General features: G+C 47.7%; 1 protein-coding gene across 1 annotated transcript in view; it reads left to right on the top strand.

Annotated features, from left to right (window-relative positions):
- NTSR1 (neurotensin receptor 1) overlaps window positions 1-8,313 on the top strand; it is a 60,637-nt gene that overhangs the window by 1,536 nt on the left and 50,788 nt on the right. The gene's annotated exons all lie outside the window — the stretch shown is intronic.

The following is an 8,313-nucleotide window of genomic DNA, read 5'->3' as shown; positions in this document are numbered from 1 at the left end:
CCGTGCGGCGCCGTCTCGCTCGGCCGGGGAGCCGCGGACCGGGGATGCTGGGGTCCTCCCCAAACGTGGCAGTTCATCGCCAGAAAAACCACACATTTCCACCTTTTCTCTGCATCTTCTGCATCTCCTTTCCTTCTGCTGGAAAGCGGCCAGCAAGATCGAGGGAAATAAAACCATCTCTCCCCCTCTCCCGGTTTCTTGGGTTGATCCAGAGCCCATTTCCTCTGTGTACTGACAGATCCTAATTTCAGAAAGTTTTGGGAAGGAGGTGCAGCATAGGCATCCGAAAAGGAACTGCATCTTCAAAGCCAGAGGCTGGGGTTTTTTTGCTGTTTGGGGGAAATCCATAGCTGGTTTAACTAGCAGACCCCTCCTGACTTCAGAAAGGCTTTGCTGGTCCCCACATACTGCTTAATCTAACACTCCCATGCGTGGAAAGGATTTCAGCATCAACACTTGCTGCGCTCCAGTGCTCTGAGGGGTTGAGGCATTTGTTTACTGGAGCATTAGGCTTGAAAAATGTAAGAGACATGGGAGGAGAGACAGAAAGAGCAAGACACCAATCTCCATAGTCCCTTTGCTGCTAGGCTTGCATGCGATAGCTTCTCAATCTTTTATTTTGAACATGAATTTCAGGTGGGTTTAATCAGCAACCAATTAGAATTTAAAGCTGCATGTGTACTAATGCCTTTGAGATGTTCCCACAGTTAAAGGGAACATCCAACTTAAATGGAAACAAGTCAGAATCATTTCTCCCACTAAAAGTGGGCGAGGGTACATGCAGTTAGATTTAAGCCCAGAGCCTGTAGATGTTTGGACATGTCTCTCCAATTTTCCCCCTGGACTGGTCCAGTAAACGAAAATCCACCCCACACAGAAGCACTGGACTCCCTCTGCATGTTGTCTTGATACCTAACTCTCATCTTGAGATGGTGGGGGCTCTGTTTCTCATGTAGGTGCCTTGTAGATTTTGTCAGTGGCAGCCCAGTGTACTTAGCCCAAATTCTCTACTCTCTAAGGAGCCGTGAGCCATCTGATTTGAGAACAATGTGGCTGAAATGCATTATTTCCAGTGATCTTCCTCTTAGGATTAAACTGACGCTCATCGTTAATGTGATACGGCTAAAAAGAGATGATTATTTCCTAGCCATGCCTTTGGAGATTATAGTTTAAACAATTCTCAACACATTTTACAGTCTTGCTATTATCCAGGCTATACCTTACCCTGTTACCCAAGTAAGAAGTAGGCAGACACGAATGCACTGTATGTGAAGTTCACCTGGGGGCTTTTCCTCATGTTTTGTTTTGTTTTTTTTATTTCACTTGTGAATTAATTTAAAAGTAAAAAGGAGCCAGCTGTTGCGGGAAGAAAAAAAAACAAAAACCACCATACTGTTCCTTCTCAGGGGATCTGGCTACAAAAGTAGATTTGCTAAGATAGGAAGGTTGTATAATGGCTTCGCTCCGTTCCTCCGAGCACAGGGAAGCAGCACACAACGTGATGCAGGGCCCTGGACCTGGGAAGGCTCCAGAGTGAATAAGCAAAGCAGCTGCAAGTCAGGTTTGAAGTGCATTAATGGAAACCATTGCACAGCGTGTGAGCGGGCATTCTCACGTCGTAAGCTGTGCAGAGGTTTAAAAAAAGACAAATAATGGAAGACCTGTGAAAGAAAGGGCAGTGGTAATGTGGAGAGTGACGTGCAAAGGTCTTGCTGGTCGGAAATCTGGAGCCCTGGTCTTTCGCAGTGGATTCAAGCTGCTTTAGAGCAGGTCTTTGCATCTCTTTGCGTTCATTTTCTGTCTTCAAATTAAGCAGAGCAATGATGCACTTGCTCGAGCTGGCAAATCACTTGTAATAAATCACTCAACGTATTTCACTCCTCTTCCTGTTTGGCAAACTGTCTAAAGCAAATCGGGATTTTTTTTGGAAGCCATTAGTCCTCCAGGAGGTTTTATTTGTTGACTGATTGAAAGCCAGTCCCAGAACAGAGCGACTGTAACCATTTATAGACTAAGAGCCCAGTGTGAGCAATGGTTCTGCTTGGATCATTGCAGGAGAACATTCCTCCCTGGACTGAAACAAGCTTCCCAGGATGAATATTTGAGCGTATTAATTTAACATCTCTCTTTTTGCAAAAGTCCCTCACTACTTGCTTTGAATATTTAAGTTTTAATGGACATTTCTGAGTGAAACTAGACTGTGTGTGAACAGTCAGGTTTCCTTATAAAAAGAAAAATAACTATTCAAACAACACTCGGCATATTTGATTCTTGCTCATATTACTTAACTTGTACCACTTAAGCTTCACAACAACTGTGAGAAGTAATTACTGATATTCTTCTAGTAATTACAGATTGCTCAGCGCAGCACGTAATGATAAGCAGGAAGAGCAATAAGTGAGATGTTCTGCAGGGTGTCACCATGTGTCACCACGATCAAGACGGCCAGGCACTGCACCTCTCACCTCGTGCCATCGAGATGTGAGCTCTGTGTGGCCTCTGATGCTTCATTCTTTAGAACAGGCTATTTCCCAGCTTTGTTTATCACTATCCTTGCAGCTGCTTAAATCAGCCTGTGAATCTGGTTTCTTATATATTCTTCATTGCCAAGCTTGCTTGTTACTTCTGTCAGTCAGGGACGTCTGGTTTGAATATTGGCATCAGCATGCGGTCTGGTAGCAGGAATAAGTCCATTATAGCCACATTATTTAGGTCTAGTTAACACTTTAACTGGCAGACATCCTCTAAACCACACTGCAGCCAATTTTAGGTTTTTTTTCCACATAAATTAAACACCTCTTAAAGCCATCCCCATGTAAGTAAATTCATGTTTTCATGCCACTTCAGCTGGAGGAGGTTTTAAAAGCTACTTGTTGTGGCAGCGACAGATAAGAAAGCTCCGAGGCAGAACGAGATGCTTCCTCTGTTCGCTTGTGGGTCGGTGGGTTTGGTTCCTTCACAGCCTTGCTGTCGGCTCTGGGGCCAGCTCCCCCGAAACAGGACCCTGCTGAGTGTCCCACCCCACCAGGCGCTGCCCTGCGTGCCGTTAGCACCATACACTCTCAGCCCTGTCTTTCAAAAAGGTCTTAATTTTAATGGCCAGATGGCTGCGCAAATAAATTTTCCTTTATTGCTTCTTGCTTTCTTACCTTTGTACCTCTTTTCTGGAGAGGTCCTTAGTGGACCTGGGGAAAGAGGGGAAGTTGAAAGAAATACAATCCTGGTGCACCATCAGTTCCAGCACACAGAGTTAGGCAACTCCTCGACCTAAAATCTCAGGATTTTAATTGCGCCTGGATTGGGCACACACGCAAGGGGAGCCTGGGTGTAGGCAGCTCTCTGCCACCCTGTAACACGGGAGAGAAAGCAGCGTGTTGTCCCGCTGGCGTGGCACAGTCCGTGCTCGGATGGCTCAACTGCAAAATGTCCCCTAAGTTATGGCGAGTGCCTGGGTAGATAGTGTCTGACACATGCTAATGTTTTATTTGCATGGACAGCTGGTGTGAACCCATTTATTAAAACACATGGCAGCAGGCCCTGAGCCTCCATAAACTGTCACAGCTCCATCAGCTCCAAGTTGCTCATTTGATAGGGCAACTCCTTGGGAAGCTGGGAACTCAGCTGGGAACTCAACTGGGAACTTCTCTGGGACCTCCTCACAGATTTGGGTGGACAGCTGCTCCAGTTCTGCTCAGCATCAGCCCACCCTTGCGTGGCTGCAGCTCGCCTATCCCTCCAGATCCCTCGTTTATTATGTTTTATGAAGTCTGCTCATAGTTCAGATGATTTGTAGAGTAAATAACTCTGCATGTGAAACAACCGCTTGCCCAAGGAGGTCCTCTGCTTTATTTCTTCCTACATTTCTTCTTGCGATGCCTTCGAAGGAATGTGCCAAACAGCCTCAGGTCTGAAGGAGACGGGAAGGAAGGACCAGGCGTTGGAGCTGGGAGACACAAGGCACAGCCTGGCCTCTCAGCATCCATTACCACACTCTCTACACACTCTTCCAAGAACATCTATTCAATTCCCATTTGTCTGAGAGGCCCACAAAGTTAACTCGTGCACGATGTTGCAAACACTCCTTTACACTTTCCTCCGGTGAGGAGCACCTTGGGTTGGTGCGATGAGCTTTCTGCCACGACGGCACACGGTCGGTGCTGTGGACGGCAGGGCTCTGCCCACCGGCAGATCTGTGGTGCCGTGTAAATAAACGTGACAAGCATCTCTCCATAGTACACGAAAATAGCAACCCATAAAATCTAACGGCTGAATTCTCTCCAGGTTTGCTGGAAAATCATATCCAGGATTAGTCAATGGCTTCAGTTCAGGAATCCTGCATTTATACTGATGTTGACTAGAGGAATTGAAGTTGATTTCTTCTCCTTAGAACACAGCCAAATTCCTACTATGGCTTTTAATAACAGTACTGTTTTAAATCACTCACTACAGCTCCATGCAGTGATAATTCCACCCATTGGGCCTGGCTGATAAAACTATTTTGGCTACACACACAGGATCTCTGCCCACCAGAGAAGCCCACACCGGGGTGCCGCTAACCCCTCCGGCGGCACAACAAATTGGCACCTTTGGGGCAGGACTGTATCCCACGAAAGGCGTCCCGTCAGGTCACGGTGCTGCCAGCCCCTGGGGTAGATAAGAAAATGAAGATGTTGGTGTTCAAGTGTGTCTGGATCCGTCCCCACAGTAATGGAGACAGACACCCGCCCCAGAGGGGATGCCCATCTGCGGTGGCGTGAGCATCCCTAAAAAGCTGCCTTTTTTCCACGGACTATGCAGAGCACCCAGGGCTTTAATTCAGCATATGCATGATGACAGCCCAGCCTGCCTAATCCCAGCCCGTTTACACTGTGGTCTGTCTTGCAGCTAGATCTAAATTAAATAAGCTCTTGTGTTCATTGCTTTATATAAGCACTTGGCCTGCTGTGTTTTGCCAGTTCTTACATAATTTCTTTTTTTTTTCCCCCAATTGATTTTAATTCACTTGATTTCCTTTTCCCTTCCCCTTCTCGAGATGTCAGCTGGACATAAAAGAACGAGGAAGTGTGGCCGATCAATTTAGCTCTTAGGTTTTCCTCTTAACAGCAGTTTGTAAAGGCAGAAGAGACGAAGGTAATCTAGTGGTTCCTATTCCCAGAGAAAAAAAAAACCAAACAAAACCTGCAGCTGCCTTTAATCTTCTTCCCGATCATTTAAAACAGCTATTTAATTGTCTTCTCCCTACTTCCCCCCTCCTTTCCCTTAAAGGCTTTTACTATCATCTCTGTGCAGCATCTGCTTGAGACTCACAGATGGCACTTTCGCTTCCTGACGTTTAGAAATGCTTCTGTGTCCTGCCCGAGGCGCACGCGATGGGCCGCATCCCACCACGGGACGTATGGGGGGCAGAACGGGCTTTGACGGTGTCACCATCGCGTTTTCCCTACTGTGAAATTATCCCTTGCTGAGGGCCACGGGACAGCGGGTGAGCAAAGGTACCTGGAGAGCCTGGGGAGTGTGGTGGGGTCCAGAGCTGACAAGGTGGGAAAGTCTGAGAGTTGTGGCCATCTAGCTCTAAAGCAGATATCATTAGATGCCAAACCCAACAGCCCCGGTGCTGACATCCCTCCTTTCCCTCACATTAAGCGGATGAAGCTGAGTTACTATATTCCCAATCTGTCTGGTTGCTCTCCGGTATAAGCCACTTGCGCCGTGTGAAGCTGGAGACGCTTCCAACACCCATCCTCCCCGTATCTCCATACCCTGTGTCCCTCTCACAGGGGTGTCAGCACCCTCAGTCTGGCATGGTAGAAAAATGCAGATTATAAATTCTGAGCTTTCCTAGCCTTTTCCCTACTTCTATGCACATGCGAGCACCCTGCAGTTGCTTGTCTGGTGTGACCATCTGAGACCAGTCCAGTCTCAGCTCCTGGCCCCCATCACCCTCTGCAGGAACACATCCAAGCAGGGGACCTGGGTGAGCTGGTCTCCTGGTTTCATGAAGAGCTGCCCTTCCCCAGGTGACAAATTTTGCTGCCTTTGTTACGGAATTTGAGTTGATATTTTTTAAATTCCCTAACAAAATGGTGTCCTTGCTAGTCCCAAACCTCTTTGAAATGCAAATTATGAATTTGATTCATAAGTAATGCCAGTCTGGCGTCACAATGGCCGGTGGCCTGACAGTTCCCCTCCCCACGGCGGAGGGAGCATGGAGGTCCTCGAGCACGGTTGGGCATCGCTTCCACTTCGCTTCCCGGGGTGCAGACGGCACCAAGCACAAGGGCTGCTCCTTGGCTGTGAATGAGGAGTGAATCCTGCAAGGCTGCAGCCTGGAGGGTGGCAGGACGTGCCTTGGAGGATGAGGGACAGACCAACTGCACTTGCATGAGCCCTGCCATGGAAAGGGACCTGAGTGAGACATGGGCACGAGACCATGCGCTGCTCCTCTGCCTGGTTGCAGGCACCAAGCACCTGTGCCGTCCCCTGCCCAGGCTGGGCTGAATAGCTCCATTCTGTAATTTTGTGTGAGGGTGTGATCACTTGGAAAGGTTTGGGTTTTTTTCCCTTAAATGAAGCTCTTGGGGGAGAGGGCCAGCTAACTCATCATGCTCCACTAACAGCAGCCCCCACGTTTTGCCTCCCATGGATGCCATTTCTTCTATTCAATTCTTTCTATTCAATTTCAAAGCGTTTTAGGTGTGGGATTAAAAAAAAAGCTGATGATAAATCAGTTGAGCTGATGAATTATTCAGGAAACAAGTGCTTGGGACTGGTTTAGAAAAGGTGATGGTGATGGAGTACTAACCCCGTCAGGGTAGCAGAAATTTCTGAGCTGCTGGTTTGTTCCCAGTATTTTCCTGCATTCAAAGTATCTTTTGTTAAATTTTCCGTGGATGGGAGGGAAATAGCGGTGAGACAATTCTATATCCCTATGCCCAAGTGCCCTCCTGGTGCATCTGTGCATGGAAGTTCACCCTCCTCCTCCCTCCCTGGGGTACCAGAAACCTGTGGCTCCCCCCTGCTCCTGCTGGGACAGGGGATGCTGTGGGCAGGGCTGTACCTTGCCGGGGAACGTTACTCTCATCCTCGGCCTTCGGAGAAGGTACGTCTGATGGGCTGGAGGAGCCGGTCACCCACAGGTGGTTCGAGCATGTGAGATTTACTTCTCGTCTCCCTTGGCTTTTTCACTTCAGTAATGCTCAGTGCAGAGAGTGCGCTGCCGGGAATGGCTTCATGGGGGCTCATTTTCTCCCAGGGAAAAAAAAATAATAGAATGAACAAGGTCTTTTTAACTGAACTTTTTTTGTGAGAGAGAAAGTTCAGTGAGGTTTCTTTGAAGCTTTTAAGTTCTCAGGGACTAGAGACAATTGTCAGTTGAAGACAGAAATCAAAGAGATGAGATTTTCCTAGTGGAAATGGGAAACAAAAAAAAAGTAAAAAAAGTAAACTTTCACAAAGTCTTTAGTATCTGAAAGGGGGAAAAAAGCATCTCTTTTATGCAAAGTGCTCATGAAAAACGTGGGAGTACCTCTAAACTGTAAAGCCACATACAGAGCGAAAAGCATATTCAGTATGAGTAAATCAGAGAGGCATCGGAGTGACAGCTAAGCCGGGGGACGTGCCCTGGGTTTGGTGGCGTTGCTTGTGGCCACGTTGCCGGCTCTGGCGGAGCAGCCCCTCGCCGTCCTCGCGGGCAGCCTCCCTGCGCGCCGGCTCCCCTCCATGATTTACACCCAACCTGTGGCTATACATCTCCCCAGATGCTGAACCCTGTGCAGTAAATCTCCCTTTATAAAACCTTCCAGATGTCTCTTTGCCAAGCGAATTCCTAAATATATAAAAGAGGAACAGGCAGCCTAGTCAGGACTGGGTACATAGCCTCATTTCAGCATTTTCCCTTCTCTTTGAAAATACCTTCTGGTACTTTCCTGCCAATTATTACTCCCTCTAGATAATAAAGAAGAAATTTAGGGCCACTGCTGTTACAGCCTACTTGCACTCTTGAAGCGAATGGTTTACCTCGCTTCAAGAGATTTGTTCCTCCTCCAGAGGAAGTGAAGGAGATTGGCAAACATTCCCTTAGCACGTGGTATGCCCATCAAGAGACTCCCGGGATCCTGGAAGCTGCCTGAGGACCTTCATTTCAGGGACTCAGGGTGGATCTGGTTTAATCTTTCCATGCCTTCCCACTTGCTGAATGATCCCAGGAGAGATCACACTTGAGTGCAACGCTTTGGATGTGCCAACAAGCCCTGCCTCCCGCCGACACCAGGTGTGTTTGGAACTGTCATATGTTAAAATATCATAAGTTGTCCA

Source organism: Aptenodytes forsteri, unplaced genomic scaffold (genome assembly GCF_000699145.1).
Source record: "Aptenodytes forsteri isolate BGI_AS27 unplaced genomic scaffold, ASM69914v1 Scaffold47, whole genome shotgun sequence".
Taxonomy (NCBI): Eukaryota; Metazoa; Chordata; class Aves; order Sphenisciformes; family Spheniscidae; genus Aptenodytes; species Aptenodytes forsteri.
Note: the sequence above shows the minus strand (reverse complement) of the source record. Positions and strands in the feature narration are given on the sequence as shown.